The following is a 17,019-nucleotide window of genomic DNA, read 5'->3' on the forward strand; positions in this document are numbered from 1 at the left end:
CCATATGCTGAATAGAATTCGCCTTGCATTTTGGCAGTTCCAACAAGAGAGCGACCCGAAACATACTTCGGCTCTTGCAAAAAATGGTTTTTAGATCACGGTGCTACCGTTATGGCTTAGCCAGAGTAATCGGCAGATCTGAATCTTATCAAAAACTTTTAAAACTTTTATATAAATTAAACAAATTTCTAAGAGCACGAAAGCACAGCTGTACACGAGAAAAGTTGCCAGACCAATCCTTTTGTAATATTTATGAATTGTTTTTTTTTTCAATATTTTTACTGCTACCGATAGCACTTGATATGAAGTACATAATAAAAATATAACTTAGTTTAATTTAAATCAAATTCATAATTTTTTTTAGAACGGAAAATTAGTACCATGGATGGTTCTATTTTATTGTCCGTAATTGTATATGCAATCGATGTTTTGAAATTCACGTGCGAAAATAGCCTCTTACTATAATTGATTTTTAAATTCATTATTTACTTATACTTAATACTTTAATAATTAGTTATACTCCACGTCCCCATTATTTATTTATTTCATCACTAATTTTATTTCTACTTGCGTATGCTTCTAATTTCGCAAATGCCTCAAAAACTCTGCTCATTGTTATCGCACTTTTCGCCGCTATCAGCGTGTTAGCAGTTTTTGCTTTACATTCGAGAATAGAGTATCAATTAGTATTATTTATTAGTAAATTTGTTGTGGGATTATTCGAGTCTGACAGCTCTGTTAACACATATGTATGTATTTCGTTCTCTTATTAGTCTTAAGGCTACTATGCAAGTGCCCATACAAATTCTCTTATTCAGAAAGAGCAATTGATAGGGAATTTAAAACAGAACGATAGCAGCTTTGCCATTCAGTACATTTTTTTTGTTGATAACCACGTGCTTAGTGAGCAATCCAGTTCGTTAGTGTGGTTATGTTACACATAAATATATGAATTAAAAAGATTTTACGCTATTTGTTATTAGTTTAAATCCATTGAAAATGTTGATGGAAACCTTCGTTAGTTGTTGAAAAAGAAAATTATATGCCTTTTACTCAACCTTAGATTCTTATTTAAGGAATTCATTTTCAAGATTGGTACATACTTTTTCTTCAGTGCTCTCTACAAATATTTACTTACGTGTTCCTTCAAGAGACACAACGTCATTCACATTCGAATAATATTTGCATTGTTGTTATTATTTTCGTTCGTATTTAATAGCGTCCCAGTTTCGCTGTGCTAATTAAATATCAGATATACCGGCAGCTCCCCTCATTGATTGTCATGCACGTGTAAATTTACGTATGAACATTAGGATGGGTTGAATTTTGCCGAATGTAGAAGACATATTTGCAGTTTAGAGATATTCGACTTGCTGTGCACTTAACTTCTGAAAATGATAGTTCGTTAGTTGTATATATCACCATCACCATCACCACTATTTGAAATTAATGACAGATGTTTCATAGTTAAAAGGTCCACATTCCATCTGATAAAATTTGATTTAATGTACATTTTTATTATGGCCTTCAAAATAGGGTTCTTAGTCTTGGTTGTGATGGCCTTCAGTGCATTTAGTAATTTTGTTTTTGTTTCGGCACATTGATATTATCGCCATCAACAGGAGTGAATGGAAATTATTGATGACTTCACGACTTTCACATATTGATTTTGTTAGACATAATTTTGGCCTTAGTTTATTTAAAAATTTATGTTTATTCAGGAAATTGATCCGCACTAATGTTTTATATGTATGTAGTTCGTATGTATGTGTATTACTGAATTACTGGTTTGGTTGGGCCTTTTGCAAAACGGGCATTAACCGCAAATGCATATCCATATTCATATGTGTATGACACATTTACGAATGTTGTTAGCAATAAAAAGGGGGCCAGAATGCTAAATGACAATAAAAAGGGCAAATAATGACAAAATTTTGAGCAGATAAAATTTCTACATTTCTGGTGAAATTCGGTTATGACAAAGTGAAAGTTATTAATGAATCAACAGTTTGTGGTTAAAAAAAAAAAAACAACTTTTTCGCCCAAATTTTTAAATTTAGTATAAAAAATTTCAATTTGCTCATATTTTATTTTCATTGCGATAAATATTAAAGTCTTAACAGATTTTCCGTTAGTTTTTTGTAAAAACATAGCGTACATATGTATATACATTGTCGCTTATTGTAGTGGCAGAAAATATTCCTGATAAATATAAAAAAAATCACAATGCGCATTCATACGTATGTTTGTCCTTGACAGAGAATGGTAGATAATTGGTTGCGTCTTTCGCTTGAAAAGCCAGACAACTTGACGAACCTGACCAACATTTTTGCTTCAAATTGTGTTTAACGGAAAACCATATTTACATTTAAACTCTCAAATCGCATAGACTACCAGGTTTATGCGTTTCAAAACATGATCCAATATAACAAATATTCCAGGTGCATTATACTTTGTTAGTATGTATGTATTGCAATTGACGTTTATGAAATCAGCCAAACTTACACATATGTATCCTTGTATTGACACCCACATTTACACAATATTTTCAGCCGATGTGCGGTAGCTCATTTGTTGCTTCACGTTGTTGATTTCCGAAACGCTTGACTACAAAAGCCTATTAGCAAAATAAAAAACGTATATAAGAAATAAGAATAATGATACCAAAAGTATAGTGTGTGAAGACAAAAAAAGTTGGCAATACTGCAATAAAAGGCAGTGCCGCATGAAACGCTTAAATTAAGCCACGTTTGTTTCCAACGAGCAAAGCAGCTGCTTGTTGGCTTATTTGCCTCGCTCTGTCGGTATTTGGTTATTCGGCTGACGAATGGGCTGCGCGCCGAGCCCAGTCGAGCGGAAAGCAAGCCATCAACCTTATCCTCCTCGCTATTGCTCGGCTTGCCGCCTTATTCGAAACTCCGTTCAAAAACAACACCAACCAACACCTTTATTATTTTTTAACATTATTTTTATAGATTAAAAAAGAAAATACCGTAGTAGCAAATCTACACAAATATTTTTTTTCTTGTTGGTTATGATGGCGCTCAAGTGGGTGCTCTTTATTTTGGGTTTCAGCCGCTGATAATATTTGTTGTTTTTGCGCCAAACCAAGCGTTCGAAAGAAGTTCGTTGACCATTAGTGGCGGCAACTCAACCAAGCCAAACCACCCAGCAACTGCGCTACAACCGGCTAACCAAATAGTCGGCTAAAGTACTATTTACAACAACAATAGAAAAAAGCTCGTCAAGTTGAAGTATTGAAAGGAAATGGTATTACACATGTACATTCGAAGTTCGCGCGCTAGCAATTACCAAAAGCAGAAAAAAAAGTGAGAAAAAAAATAGAAATCACTTTAGGAATTTATATTGCTTTTTATTATCGACATTTATGCGTGACGATTTTTTTAAATACTTCTTTTTTTTAATTTCTTTTTACCATTTTTTTGTTTTAAATTTCGTTCCCAACATGTGTTTGTTTTTGTTGTAAATGTATATTTTTTTAAAACTATGCGTGTTGAATTTTTAATGGTTTTTTAATCAGTTAACGAATTTGAATTCTTACTTTACATTCCAAATATTGTTTTTTTTTTATATTAATTTTTCTTAATTTTTTTTCTACATGCCCTACCCTTAAAAAACACGTGTAATATTTGATAACCCAAATTCGTGCATTCGCCCACCATCATTGAAGTCTTGGCTATTGATTCCATATTCTAGCTGCAAAATCCAAACACCATGTAAATTTATATTATGTGAAAAAATCTAACACTTTCGAATACATTCAATTAATAACAAAAAGTACATATATGTATGTGTATTATTTTTATGTACTTGTTTGATTGAAATTCCACTAATTAGTTCTTATTTACTCCAAGAGTATTTAATTACCTAGACCTGTTTGCATTAATTAATCGTTGTTTTGTTGTTGCTCCTCTACTTAGGTGAGTTAACGGATTCAAACAACGTTTCGATATTGCTCATATACATTTGCACAATATTACGTATTTCCTTTCTCTTTTGCAATAATTGTTATTTTTTTGCATTTTTTAAGGTTAACTGCTTAATTTTTTTTATCGAGACACCATGCGCAGTATTTGAAAACAAGATATATAATTGTTTTTGTTATTTTTTTAACATTTTCACACACATATGCAACGAAAGTTAGAGGTCATGAGATCGGTCAAATTGCACTGATTACCATGTGATTTAAATTAAATTTACTATTTATGGTACGAAATAAAGTTCAAAGATAGGCCGCTACCAAATGGTGTCAAAGTTAGCTAATTAAGACGAGAAAAATCGTTAACTTCGGTTGCACCACAGCTATAATACCCCTCACAATTAATTTTTACCGTTCAGTTGGTTAGCAGCTACATAAATGCTATAGGTCCGATCTCAATAATTTGTTCGTAGATTGTACCGTTGCCTTGGACAATAATTCAGATTTCGTGAAGATATTTTGACAAATAAAACGGTTTTCCATACAAGGACTTGAGTTTCATTGGTGAGTATGTATGGCAGCCATATGCTATAGTTTCTCGATATCGGTGGTTGTGAAAATTCCCACATAGCTCCTAGAGCTACTTCTTGAGAGAGAGAAAATAGAGAGTGTGAGAAAAGAACTTGTACAAAAATTTTAGATCGATATTTCAAAAACTGGGGGACTAGTTTGTCATATACGTACGGAGATGATTCACTCGACTCAGCTCGCCACGCTGGTATTATATATGTATATGTATGTCTCCTTCTGGGTGTTACAAGCTTTGTGTCAAACTTAGTATACCCTGTTCAGTGTATACAAATAACAATGCCTTGAACCATACATAAATACACATTAATTCTTTTAAATATGTCGAAGCGTAATAGCGCCAAACAAAAACATTCATTTATCTGCACTGTTGTTGTTGTAAATATGCCATAATTTCCCAAGGTGGCCACCCAAACTCTATTCTCCAATCCAGTTAACTGTTCTCTGTATTATTTGTTGTTGTAAGACAACTTGTTTCGCCGATAGCTCATTGAGTGCTAGTGTCCGGTTAGTTGTATAAGTGCAAGCAAAGCAATACAAATGTTACAAACAACTGAATATTAGCTTATGAAGTGAATGACTCTAACCAACTGGCTGGCTGGCTAACTGGCCTGACGGCCGAAAGTGTGACTGAGGAAAATAAAAGCGAAACTAAGCATAGAAATCGAAACTGAAACTAAAAGGCGTTAAAAAATCACATTCACTTTTTGTTGCCTCAACAGCAACAAAAATAGCAGCAGCATAACATTGCGTTGCAATAGCATATAAAAAAAAAACAACATTAACAACAACAAAATTACCAACCAACAGTTGCGGCGGTTAAAGTGTCTTCCAAGTAATGCGCATGCGCACCCATATGTTGAGCGAGTTGCCGCTTTGCGTTCGCATGAGCCATCAATGCTTGGCCAGTTACATAGCTGGTTGTGCCCGGCTGGCTGTTGTGGTTGTGGCTGTCTGGTTGGTGTTTTTGTTTGTTGGTCAGGCAAACAGTTAACCATTTGCTGGCGATTTGTCCAACTGACTTAGAGACCAAGTTAACTAACTCGCTGCATAACAACAGCAACAACAACTACCATGATTAGAGTACGACAAAAAAAGTGTAGCCATTAACTTGCAAAGCATTGACTGAGCTGTAAACTGAAGTGGTAATAAAAACTGTTCAGTCGCTAAACTAATATGCGCGCCTGTATATATGTATGTCCATACATATCCATGTATGTATGAATGTAAACACATAGCTACATACCATATGTATGTTTCTGTGTATGCATCCCTGTTCTTGCAATCATTGCCTAAGTCTTAGTGCCAGCGCTGCAGTGCTTGTTTGTTACTGTTAAGTTGTTAATGCTTTTTGTAAGATTCTACAGTTTTGTTGTAGTTTCCACCTGTTCTTATCTTCATGTGGTGGTGCTTTCACCTCTTCTTCTTCCTTTTAGAAGTGTGTTGTTTATCAATTGATGAGTACTAATGGGGGAAAAATGCGAAAAGGAGTGACCAACAGCAAATGCGCCGAGGAATTGTGTGATTGCGATCATGGCAGTTCCACCTGCTAACCAATTGTTGAGCCTTACAAGCTGCTTCGAAGCAAAAAGGCAGATTTTCCTTCGATTAATTTTTTTTTGTGTATGTGTGCGTGCCCGTGTGTGTTTTTGCATCAAAGGTTGCAGGTGAATGTTGTTTTGCCGGCCGGCCGCCCGTCGCTAAGCGCTGCTTTTTTGTCGTACTTGACATCGCTCTAATGTGAAAAACTAAACACTTGTTTTGCAGCTGCCACGATTTTATATATGTTTGTATGTACATTTGCATGTGTGTATTTTTATTGTATATGAGAATGATGCGTTGCCAATTGCATCTAAAAAGACAGACACAACTAAATACAAACCATTAGTTAAACCCACCTGCATGGCAGCCAGTGGCGCCAGCAACAGCACTATTAAAATTTTTTTTGTATACAAATAAATTTGTGTAGAAATTTTTGTACCATAATTAATTAAGTACAAATTTTTTGCTTTAACTCGGAAATAATAATTTTTCAGTTTAATTAATCATTGGCTCTGAGTTTATTTAAATATTTCCGATGCTGTAAACCTAACCTTATTAACGTAACATAGCTTTCAGGGTCTTTCAACGATTTTTGATTTTTTTTTCTGTTTCGGGTAAATTTTTTTAAAGCCATCTTCGATAGATTGTTGAACATTTTCATTATATTTATAAACCCAGGTTATATAACCCGCACTGATCCGTTTGATAAATGTATGGTCCTCAACGTAGCTGGAATTTTTACGAACTCTACTCGACATCGTTTTTGCAGAAAATTCACTTTGGTACGAATGTAGCACTAAAACGCTTCAAATACGCCCAAAATATTAAAAAAAAATCTTGAGTTGACTACTATCTCTCTGTTGCCAACACGACGACAATGCTTGAAGTTTCTTTAACTTTTTCGATGTTATCGTCATTAACAGAGTTTAATGTACGACTGCTATAAAAAAAAATGATTGACTTCACGACCTCTCATATTTCGGCTTCGTTTTTTTTTTAGCTTTCATGCTTCCAATCCAAAAGCAAGTGTTTCTCTGTTAAGATGAACATTACGTGTTTATAGGAGGGCTAATCAATGGATATCCATCCATGGATTCCGAATACTCATTTAATGTTTGAAATTCTTTTCCTTTCAATTTATTAAACAAATTTATCAAACTAAATTTAGTCAATGATTCGATATCAGTACTTCATATTCGAACTTGTTTCAAATTCTAAGGTCGCTTATGACAGAAAAATACCGAATTTATAGTTTAACGGAAAATTTACGAATAATACATATACATACACCTAATAATTTGTACACCGTTTCTTGTAAAACAATAGATTTTTAGAACATCATGTACCAAAATTGCTTAGTGACCTTAAATGTTTCGTCGTTTGACACAGTGAACATCTTTTTATATAACTTCTCATAAGTCCTAAATTTGTTCCACATAATCTCATTTTCTGCCCTTTGAGAAAACTCTGAAATATGTATGATCTCTTAATACGTTTTATTACCTTATCATCATTTGTTGTTTACATTTCCTATAGTTTCCCCTAATTATTTTCCACTGACATTGCAATTCAGGCAAATTACAATAAAAACTAGTATGATAAGTAAACAAGCAGCTAAAGAACCTTCAAACCTTCGGGAAGTGAAATGAGTTTTACAGTTTACCCTGTAATTAAATTTAATTTGCGTAAAGGACGAAACTAACACGATTAACCATGCTAGTGGACAGACTATGCCGGGTGCCTTTTAAGAGACGTGAGAAAACTGCTGAATTGAGAAAGGTGAAGGAAACAAAGAAAGAACAAAGTAACGAACGTAAATGAAATGTTGATGAATTGACATTTCCTCGACAAGCTAAGGTTTTTTTTTGGTCGCTACCTGAAGTAAATAAACGACCAAGAGTCTTTTGTAGAACTCATGAAGGGACTGTTGCATGAAGAGATAAGAAAAGAAAAGGAAACTCGTTTACAAACAAAAATAAGTGTTTTAAAAGTAACACAACAACAAAAATTACAACATACATATGTATGTATGCGCACGCATATGCCACTATAAAAACGGGTATTCACACATAACCTCAAAAAGCCGCCAAACAACATGTAACTAGCCAACGAACCAGGTGATGGAAAGTCACGACACGCCAAGGGGTATGCGATTGCGCAGAGGTGGGGAAGAATGGTGACAGGCTAGTCAGACGGCAAGCAGTGGCAACAGTCAAAGGTTTTACTTGTTTGGAACTCCAGAGAATTGGCCAACATAAGCCGTCTATTCTGGTAAAATTGAGAGAAAACGTAATAAAAGAGGAGAACGCGCTGAATGATGATGCTTCTATGGTGGTATTATATGATAGGGAGGGGTTAGGGCGGTGTAGTTTGTGCAGCGAAACTGGCAGAACAAGTAAATCGTCACGAATTCTGGTTAAAGTGGTGTTTCAAAGAATTTTCGAAGAAGGAAAATTGTTGTAAAAAATATACACACGTATCCGCACTCCTCACGACAAACAAACAAGAAGAATGCTTGCTTAGTTGTAACGCGATTTGGCCATAGCCCGCGTCGTCATCGTCATAATACAATTTAAAAGCGAAGCGAAGCAAATGCCAAAGCGGACGTAAGGAAAATAATTTTCAAAACAGAAGCAACAAAAAATGCAAAAAGCTAACCAAGTGTAAGAATTACACAAACAACAACGTTGTCAGAGGCAATAACCAGCCAAGAAGAACTAAGAACTGGTCTGGCTGGCTCGCAGCTTGTCTTAATAAGAAATCTCGGTTGAAGAAATACTAACAACTCGTTGCTCGCAGCGGAATTGTGGTAGAAATAAATAACCATGATTTTTATTTCTTTTTTTCTCTTAAGCCAATTGTTGTTTTTTTACAACACGCATCGAGTGGCAGCGACGACGGCGGCCGTGTCTGAAGACGAAGTTCGTGCATGAAATAAAACTTTGTGCAGCTGCCTTAAGACTGGTTTGATTGGTGGGCTGATTGCCGCTGCTGCCGTTTCTTTAGACACGGATGGCTGAGAAAATGTTGCAAGTTTCTTGGCACATGCATATACTCCCCGTATAGCTTGCAGAGTGTGCTTGTGTATATGTATGTGAAAATAATGGTTTTATAATTAAAGTACTGATATAAATTTGATATAAATGTCATAAATCGTTCGTTCGTTCGTTCATCGCTTTTGGTTTATGGGGCTAAAATCTTTGATTGTAGGTTACGATTTCTTTTGTTCTTCGCGATAATGACAGAAAATGGATTTATGGTGGAATGTAGAAAAGAACTGGTATTACTAGCAAAAAATGGTTGAAAAAAATGTAAACGTAATTGGAAGAAGGGAAAGTATTTCAAGTAGATAAGTATTCAACGGGAAATTTGAAATAGCCAAGTGGTTTTTTACTGTTAACTTTACAAGTAGGTAGGTTTCATAGCGCTTTTTTATATAGATGAACGCTTTCAAACTCCTTAGTTAATATCGAGTTTTTGTTTTTTAATTTTAAAGAGTAAGCTTGATTAGAGAGATATTAATTATATTTTATCGAATCAAATGTGTCCTGGGATGGAAAAACTTATTTTTATATAAATCTGGCTCTCGTTTGGCGTGGTTTTTTCGGGTAGACTCGTTTTAGAAGCGCTATTTGTTAATTTTTTTGCATTTTAAATGTCGTACTGACAAATCCACATCTCGTTACCATTAATAATGCGTTTGATGAATGTTAGGTTCTCAGCTATGATGTCAAGCATCTCTTTTGTGTCCTCTACTCGACGTCGTTTTGGCAAAAGATTAAGGCTATTTGTTACGAGTCTATCATTGATATACATTGAACCGGTCTGTAAGAGATGTTGAAGTCCTCTACTCCACAAATTTTCGTAGTTAATAAAATTGATTTAGGCTAGAAATGCCCGGAAAACGCACTAATTGACGTAAAGAGATCAAACTTCTCGCGAGCATAAAAAAGGTTCTATTGGGTGGTTTTTATCCAATTCTTTTTGCTATATTTCGGGCAAGAGACTGATTCCACGCTTATCAAATATTTGATTTTAGCGAGTTATCTGTATGAGGTCTCTCATTATTCTGTTGGACTTTTTTTTACACTTTTTCTTTTGGTCAATTCTGGCCTCTTCTGATTGAGCGTATCGTTAAATTTATCCGACTGATAACAACAGACTTCGGAATTAATCGTGGTATTGTAGGACAAAACACAAACGATCTCTTTGAAAATCCACAAAATAGGCATCATAAACTTTTTTGGTGGCTATCGGTGTTCGAAATAGATTGAGCTGGTTCATCCTTTTTAAATCATGACCTCTTGCGCTTTAGATTCTTGAAAATAACTCATTTTTCGTCGCCAGTAACAATGCACATCAAAAATCGTTTCTTTGACGATTGATAAGCAAATTACCATCGTTAATGCGACGAAGCAAATTTCGTTCTGTAAGAGCATGAGAACTTTCAAAATTAATCGTAAACGTTTCATGTGCTTGTCAACGGTTTAGCTAAAAAAAGTTTAATCTTTCAGCGATTTTCTCTGACTGTTAATCGTCGATCCTCAAGCACCAATTCCTTTATTTTATGGACGATGATGTTGATGGTCGTCCTGGAATTCATTGTCAAAGCGTTCTCGACCCTCTTTGAATAAGATTTACCAACCAAAAACACTTGCGACACACAACGAAGACCATTTCCAATATTCTGTACGATTCGACACCAGAAATTTGATTCCACACAAAAAAATTCGACGAATGGGTTTTCGAGCGAAATTTAAATTAAAGAGTTTAGTATATAACGGTAAAGCGGTAAAGTTTGAAGTTGCCTGCGAAAAATTCAATAAGATAAGCTGTTGTAATTAAACGAAATTAATCAGTCCATGACCCAACCAATCTAAGATATTTGGGATTGCGCACGAAGTCTAGGCCGGATCAAATTTAATCAGATGATATGCATACCTGGAAAAAATGGTGCATTTAGAATAAGAAGTTGTTGTTATATTGTCCAATTATAAAAATATACATATAAATTTTTGTATACCATAATTCTACGTACAACCTATAAATGTGTATACCTACATACTATGTATGTATATAAAACACATATTCCTTCCAAAATGAACTGCAACCTTTGCCTTATTAAGGGCAAATAATATAAGGGATGAATGCTAATATTATTTCAATATTTAATGCACGGAAGCTTTCGTACACCATGACCTAGTGCTACCGTATGTATTGCCGTCAAAACTTTTCTACCGCAATCATAAAAAGAAATATGTTTGTTTTCATTAAGCAGGTTATTGCAATGTTGTGTTATTTACATTACTGAGCCACCCTCTAATATTGCCACTTAGAGCACTTAATCCCTTCCGTTGCTCTTCCTGTGATGAGCTAAACCGAATGTAACATACATTATGAAGGGTCACTTTTTCAATTATTCACTTGTTAACTCATTGAATTTTATTGAACACAATTGCTGCACACAAAATCAAGTGTTGGAATTGCTACATATAAACATATTTGGATATATAGAGCAACAGCGCCCCTAACTAATGACTTATTGTTGATTGTGTTGTTGCTGTTTTTTCCATTAGGCATATGGTGGTTGGCTATCATCTGATATTTTTGTTTACTATTTTTATGTTGATGATGTTTGTAAAGCTATTGTTTTTGTAAATTTTCCGGTAACAATAAGAAATCATCGACAGTATTGGAATTGCAATTTATCTGTGTTTCAGTTTCACCCCATTTTTTGATTTACTTATATACCTTTCTTAGAGAGTTTTGCTCATAACATAGTATACATACATATATCTTTTATTGTGGTCTCATCATTCATCTAATGCTTAGATGATAAGTCGTCGAGTGTATACCATAAATGTTTAAATATGAGGCAACATTCAAGGAGAAGAAAAGGTTATTTGTTTGTCAACATTAACGTCCATTGCCCTTATTGCAGATTTTTTTTTTGCTGTTTGCTCTTAATTTGTTTGTTATTTCGCTCTTTTCAAATGCAACAGGCGTAAGCAACAGGCAACAGTCAACCATAATGAAGTAAGGGTAATAGACATTTTTTAATGGCTTCTTTTTTTCTTTTCTGTGATTTTTAGCAAATATAAAAGATAGTATGAGAGCGGGAAAGGTTAATGCTGTGTAAGCAGAAGAAAGTTTTCTATGGTTTTCATTGATATGTGACGTGGTCTTGCCTATGTGATTTCGTTCTTTAAACGTTTCAAAAATGCTATATAATAATTGCAATTGGTTGTTTGGCCATTGCTCTCTAAAAATACCATATAGACGCCATAATATGGTAGCATACTTTTAGGTCCCTGTAGACGTTGATCTCGGCTCATCGCGTGCAGTCCTCAAGAAAAAAGTTCGCGTTTGGACATATTCACTTTTAAGAGCCATCAAATAATTTTTTTTTTCGATTTTGAGCTCTTGCCACTCACTTAGCACAGATCTCTTGCTTCTCAAAATATTTATGAACGTTCAAGTTCAACACGTCTTTTGAAGGTTAGATATATTATTCCTCAATAAATATCACATAGCATTACCATGAGCACTGTTCTCACCGATTTGTCTATAAAATTTCATTCTAACACTCTTCGAATGAGTCACCTTTGCCTAGTAGTCAGTTTCTGTTAGTCAGCTTTCGGCTTTTACTACCACAGATATACATATGTATTTACATTTTAATAGCTTGCGACTTCAAACACTCTCCTCTCTTACTCCGCACATTTACTTCTTTACCTTGTCTGCTTTCATTTTCATTTAAGCAAATTTTATTTCCTTCGTTTTAGTATTTCTACTCTTGTATATGTTTGTGTATTTTTTCACCTAGTTTATTGTGCATTCATACACATTATGTTCATTCATCCATTCATTCATTGATTTTTCCAACAAAATAAGGCATATTGCCGATGTGGCGTTAACTTGTTAGCAAAAAAAGCAAAAATATTCCAAAAAGCGCACACAAAACAATAACAACAGTTTTTATGACAATCATAATATTGGCTAATGGCAACAGCACAAGCAAGATCCAGCAGCAGCTTTATTGCGCAATAATAAGAGCTAATCGTTTGTAGATTTTATGGCATAAAAACGAAATTATAAACATACATAAGTTTAAGGTATATCTACAGCACAAAGTCCGCAACAGATTTTTATGAATGAAAATAAATATATTTATTTAAATATTCAACATTTTTTCTATAAACCAGTGTACACCAATCAAGATGTGTTCCGACGTACAGATGAATTTATAAAAGAAAATGCTATAATTCACTATTTAAATCTGTTAATCTTGAACAACGTATAAACCGGATCAGAACTCTTATAGCACGTAGGAAGCACTTAGTAGCAATTGCGGACTATAAGGTTGATGCATAAGATTAAGAACATTAATCAAGCTCTCGAAGCTACTGGGGAGTTATTCCCGATGTGTGTGCCCGTTCGTTGTCATGTGATGGAAAACAATTCCTCTTCTATTGGCCAAAGCTCGGCTGCTCCCGAGCGATTGCTTTCTTCAGTCGGTCCAATTGTTGACACTACAGCTCCAAATTATGGGGTTACATGGTTTTCTTCGAGCAAATTCATGGAAATATGTGTTTCATAGTTCACAAATTTATTCAATTCTGTGTTGCTTAAGTTAACAAACCCTGAACTTCCCGTTTTTTTTTTCTAATTTGGCGCCAATTTAATGTATCCTAGAAATCATGAATTTTTGCTCCAAGTTTACTAGCAATGAAAGCTTTTGAACACTACATCGAATTTTTCTATTTTTGACCATTCTTTCTTCAAATGTCGTTGCCGGTCTTTCGTGATTTGCAAACATTTATTGTTTTCATGTATACTTCCTCGTTCTTATTGGTGTGATGGTATATATAGGAATATGGAAACGTATGAAATGAAAATTAGATTAAAGCTTTTGTGGGTGATTGCAACCTCCAGCCAGCCGGCACACAAATACAAACACAAGAGCTTAAGTAACAACAAAACGCATAATAAAATATAATAATCACGAATTGTATTGTGTGCAAAGCAAAGCAAAAATAAAAATCTCAACTGCGACGATAACAACAAAAAATACAGAAGAATACATACATAGTATGTGTGAATGTGCGTTGTATGAGCAACAGTAGCCTGCAGCAGTAATCATTGCTCTGTTGTTGTTGGTGTATAGGTATAAATCGACAAAGAAATATACTTACATAGATACTTATATATATCACTGCCAATATTTCCATTTAATATGTAGTGCTATTTCAACATCTACTCTTTATGCATATTCGTGTGGGGATCCCTCGTTTTTGTACGCACATACATTTGTCGGTATTGTATTAAGTACGTTTATGTATTTGTCATCCAGTCATACGGTTCGTCAGTTGGTTTTTATTTTGCTGACGTACATATGCATGTGTGTGTGTGCATCAAAATTTCTTTTATTTCCTCACCGCAGCTATGTACATATGTATGTATATGCGTGCGTGTACACACTGTTCTTGTATGTTGTTTGTATATTTGTTGTTATACTAAATGCTCATATTTAAATTCTATTATGAATGTGATTTGCTTGAATGTGATTTTTTGCTTTGTTGTACATACGTACATATACCCACACGTAATTTCATTCATTGGTGTTGACTAGTCTGATGTGCCTGTTCATTCACTAATAACCGGCAGCGGCAGACAGTGAAAGCAACAACTACAACAATAGCAGCAGCAACAAGAACAGCAACAATAATGGCATCAGTAATAGAGTCAATGAGCGAGTGAGTCGTCCAGGGCAGCCAAACAACCACTAAGTAGCTAGCTAGACAGCCAAAAAAACCACCAGCCAGCCAGTCAGTCCGTCCGTCCTTTCGTCAGCTATTCACTAAGCCACATTGGTTTTGGTTTCGTCTGATTTGGTTGGTGTTTGTTATGTTTTGTTAGTATTTTGTGATTGCTTCTATGGTATTATGCCGACTTTGTTGTTATTGTTGTAGTTGATTTTTTCTCTGCACTAAATTTTATTGCTGTGAAATCTTTTTCATGCACTCGCTCTTGCTTTGTCATTATCACGTGAATGTGCTGATAGATATACAAACATTCTTACGTATTTGAGTATATCTGTATATTCGTATTATGCATGTACATATGTACGTTTGTTGATATGTTTGCGCATACGTAGCGTAGCGCCGGCGTCAAACAGTCTGCCAACAGTTTGTCCAACAACTGTTCTGCGAGGTGGCAATTGCTTAGCAGCTTTTAACTTGCCGCTTTTTTATCTATATTTAATTTGTATGTACATTTGTACACACATCCATACGTACATATATATTGTATGTATGTCAATCTGTTATAATATGCACATCACTGTATAAAAATATGCACATGAGCACGGCTTTTGTTGGGTATGTGAATCTGCGTGTGTGTGTGTTTGATTTCAATGCGCTGGTGTTTTTGTTTTTTGCTCCTCTTACATTTAGAGTCTACATTCTTGCCGTTTTTGTTGCTTTTGTTTACGCCGCTTGTAGGGGAGAAAATAAACGAAACTCACAAATGAAAATAAGCGAAGCCAGAAAAAAGTATGTATAATTTTTATTCCTTTGTTCACACGCGCGCAACAGTTGGTTGTGTGTTCTGTTCGATTTTTTATTGTTTTCCAAGTTGTTGTTTTGCTTTGTTATTGTTGCTGTTGCTGTTGCTGGTGCTTCATTTTGGTTTAGTTTTTTTGTGGTTGACGTTGCCATAGTCAGCAACAGCAACAGCAACACTCGGCGCTTCGACAGCGCCGCCAACGTTTTAGTCATTCCATTTTTGCTCGCAATCACAGGCGCCACACGCCATGCCATCCATACACTTTATGGTATATGTATGTATGGTGTTTACCGTTGTGTTGTGTCACTTTGCAGAATGCTGCGTTCAAGTTTTGTATGCACATGTGTACACACAAACACTGATGCGCGATCTACTATACACCTGAGTCACTCGTATTTAATTTTTTGTTTACTTTATGATTTTCTAGCAGCTAAAAATACCGGCAGTTCAGTGTCATGGGTAGCTTGTTTGAATGCAAGTTTTATTTTAGAAAAAATAAACGCTTGACACATGCACAAACCTACATATTTTTAAGCAGAATACGAATATGTATTGTGTTTGATTAGTCAATGAGGTTTGGCGTACTCACTAGAAATTTGCCGGCAGCCTGACCTACGACAATTATCCGTTTTTGTTTTTATTTCTCATTCGTTTTGCTCTGATACGCTGATCTGATTTGTTGGCTGATTAGGCTTCACGATAACAATCGCACTGTTGCTCCGCTGTGCATAATATGTTTGTGTTTTTTGGAGGTTAGGGCCTACATGGCGTATGGGTAACATCAATTGTATTTATACATATGTATGTATGTATGTTTACAATACCATGGATTTTTATGCATCGTGTGTGTATTTGTAGGTATGTATTACATATTACGTTTGTTTGGATATGATTTGGGTAATTTATGACATCATTAATCTATGCCATAATATTACATTTATGTTTCGAAATCACATTACCGCATTGAGGCGGTATATGTATAAAAGGTGACTGGGTAATTTTTGATTGCGATATTGATAGTTTTTAATTTTACATTGTAATTTACCGTTTTTTTTTATAAAAATATATTATTTAAGAAAAATATTAAATTTTTTTGGAAATTATTATGTCAAAACTCATGCATAAAGTCATTACGGAATTATCGATAGATTTTATAAAAATATGTTATTTAAAAAAAATATTAAATTTTTTTGGAAATTATTATTATGTCAAAACTCATACATAAACTCATTAAGAAATTTCAATGTGGTTCTTATTTTAAAAAACTATAGTATATGGCACGAGCATAAAAATGGTTACCAATCTAGGATTTTTTTTATTGATTCGATTTGCGACAGCTTAGGCAGTGAAATTCCCCATTACGGACAGTCCTCATAGCCAGA

This window comes from Bactrocera dorsalis, unplaced genomic scaffold (assembly GCF_023373825.1).
Source record: "Bactrocera dorsalis isolate Fly_Bdor unplaced genomic scaffold, ASM2337382v1 BdCtg068, whole genome shotgun sequence".
Lineage (NCBI taxonomy): Eukaryota > Metazoa > Arthropoda > Insecta > Diptera > Tephritidae > Bactrocera > Bactrocera dorsalis.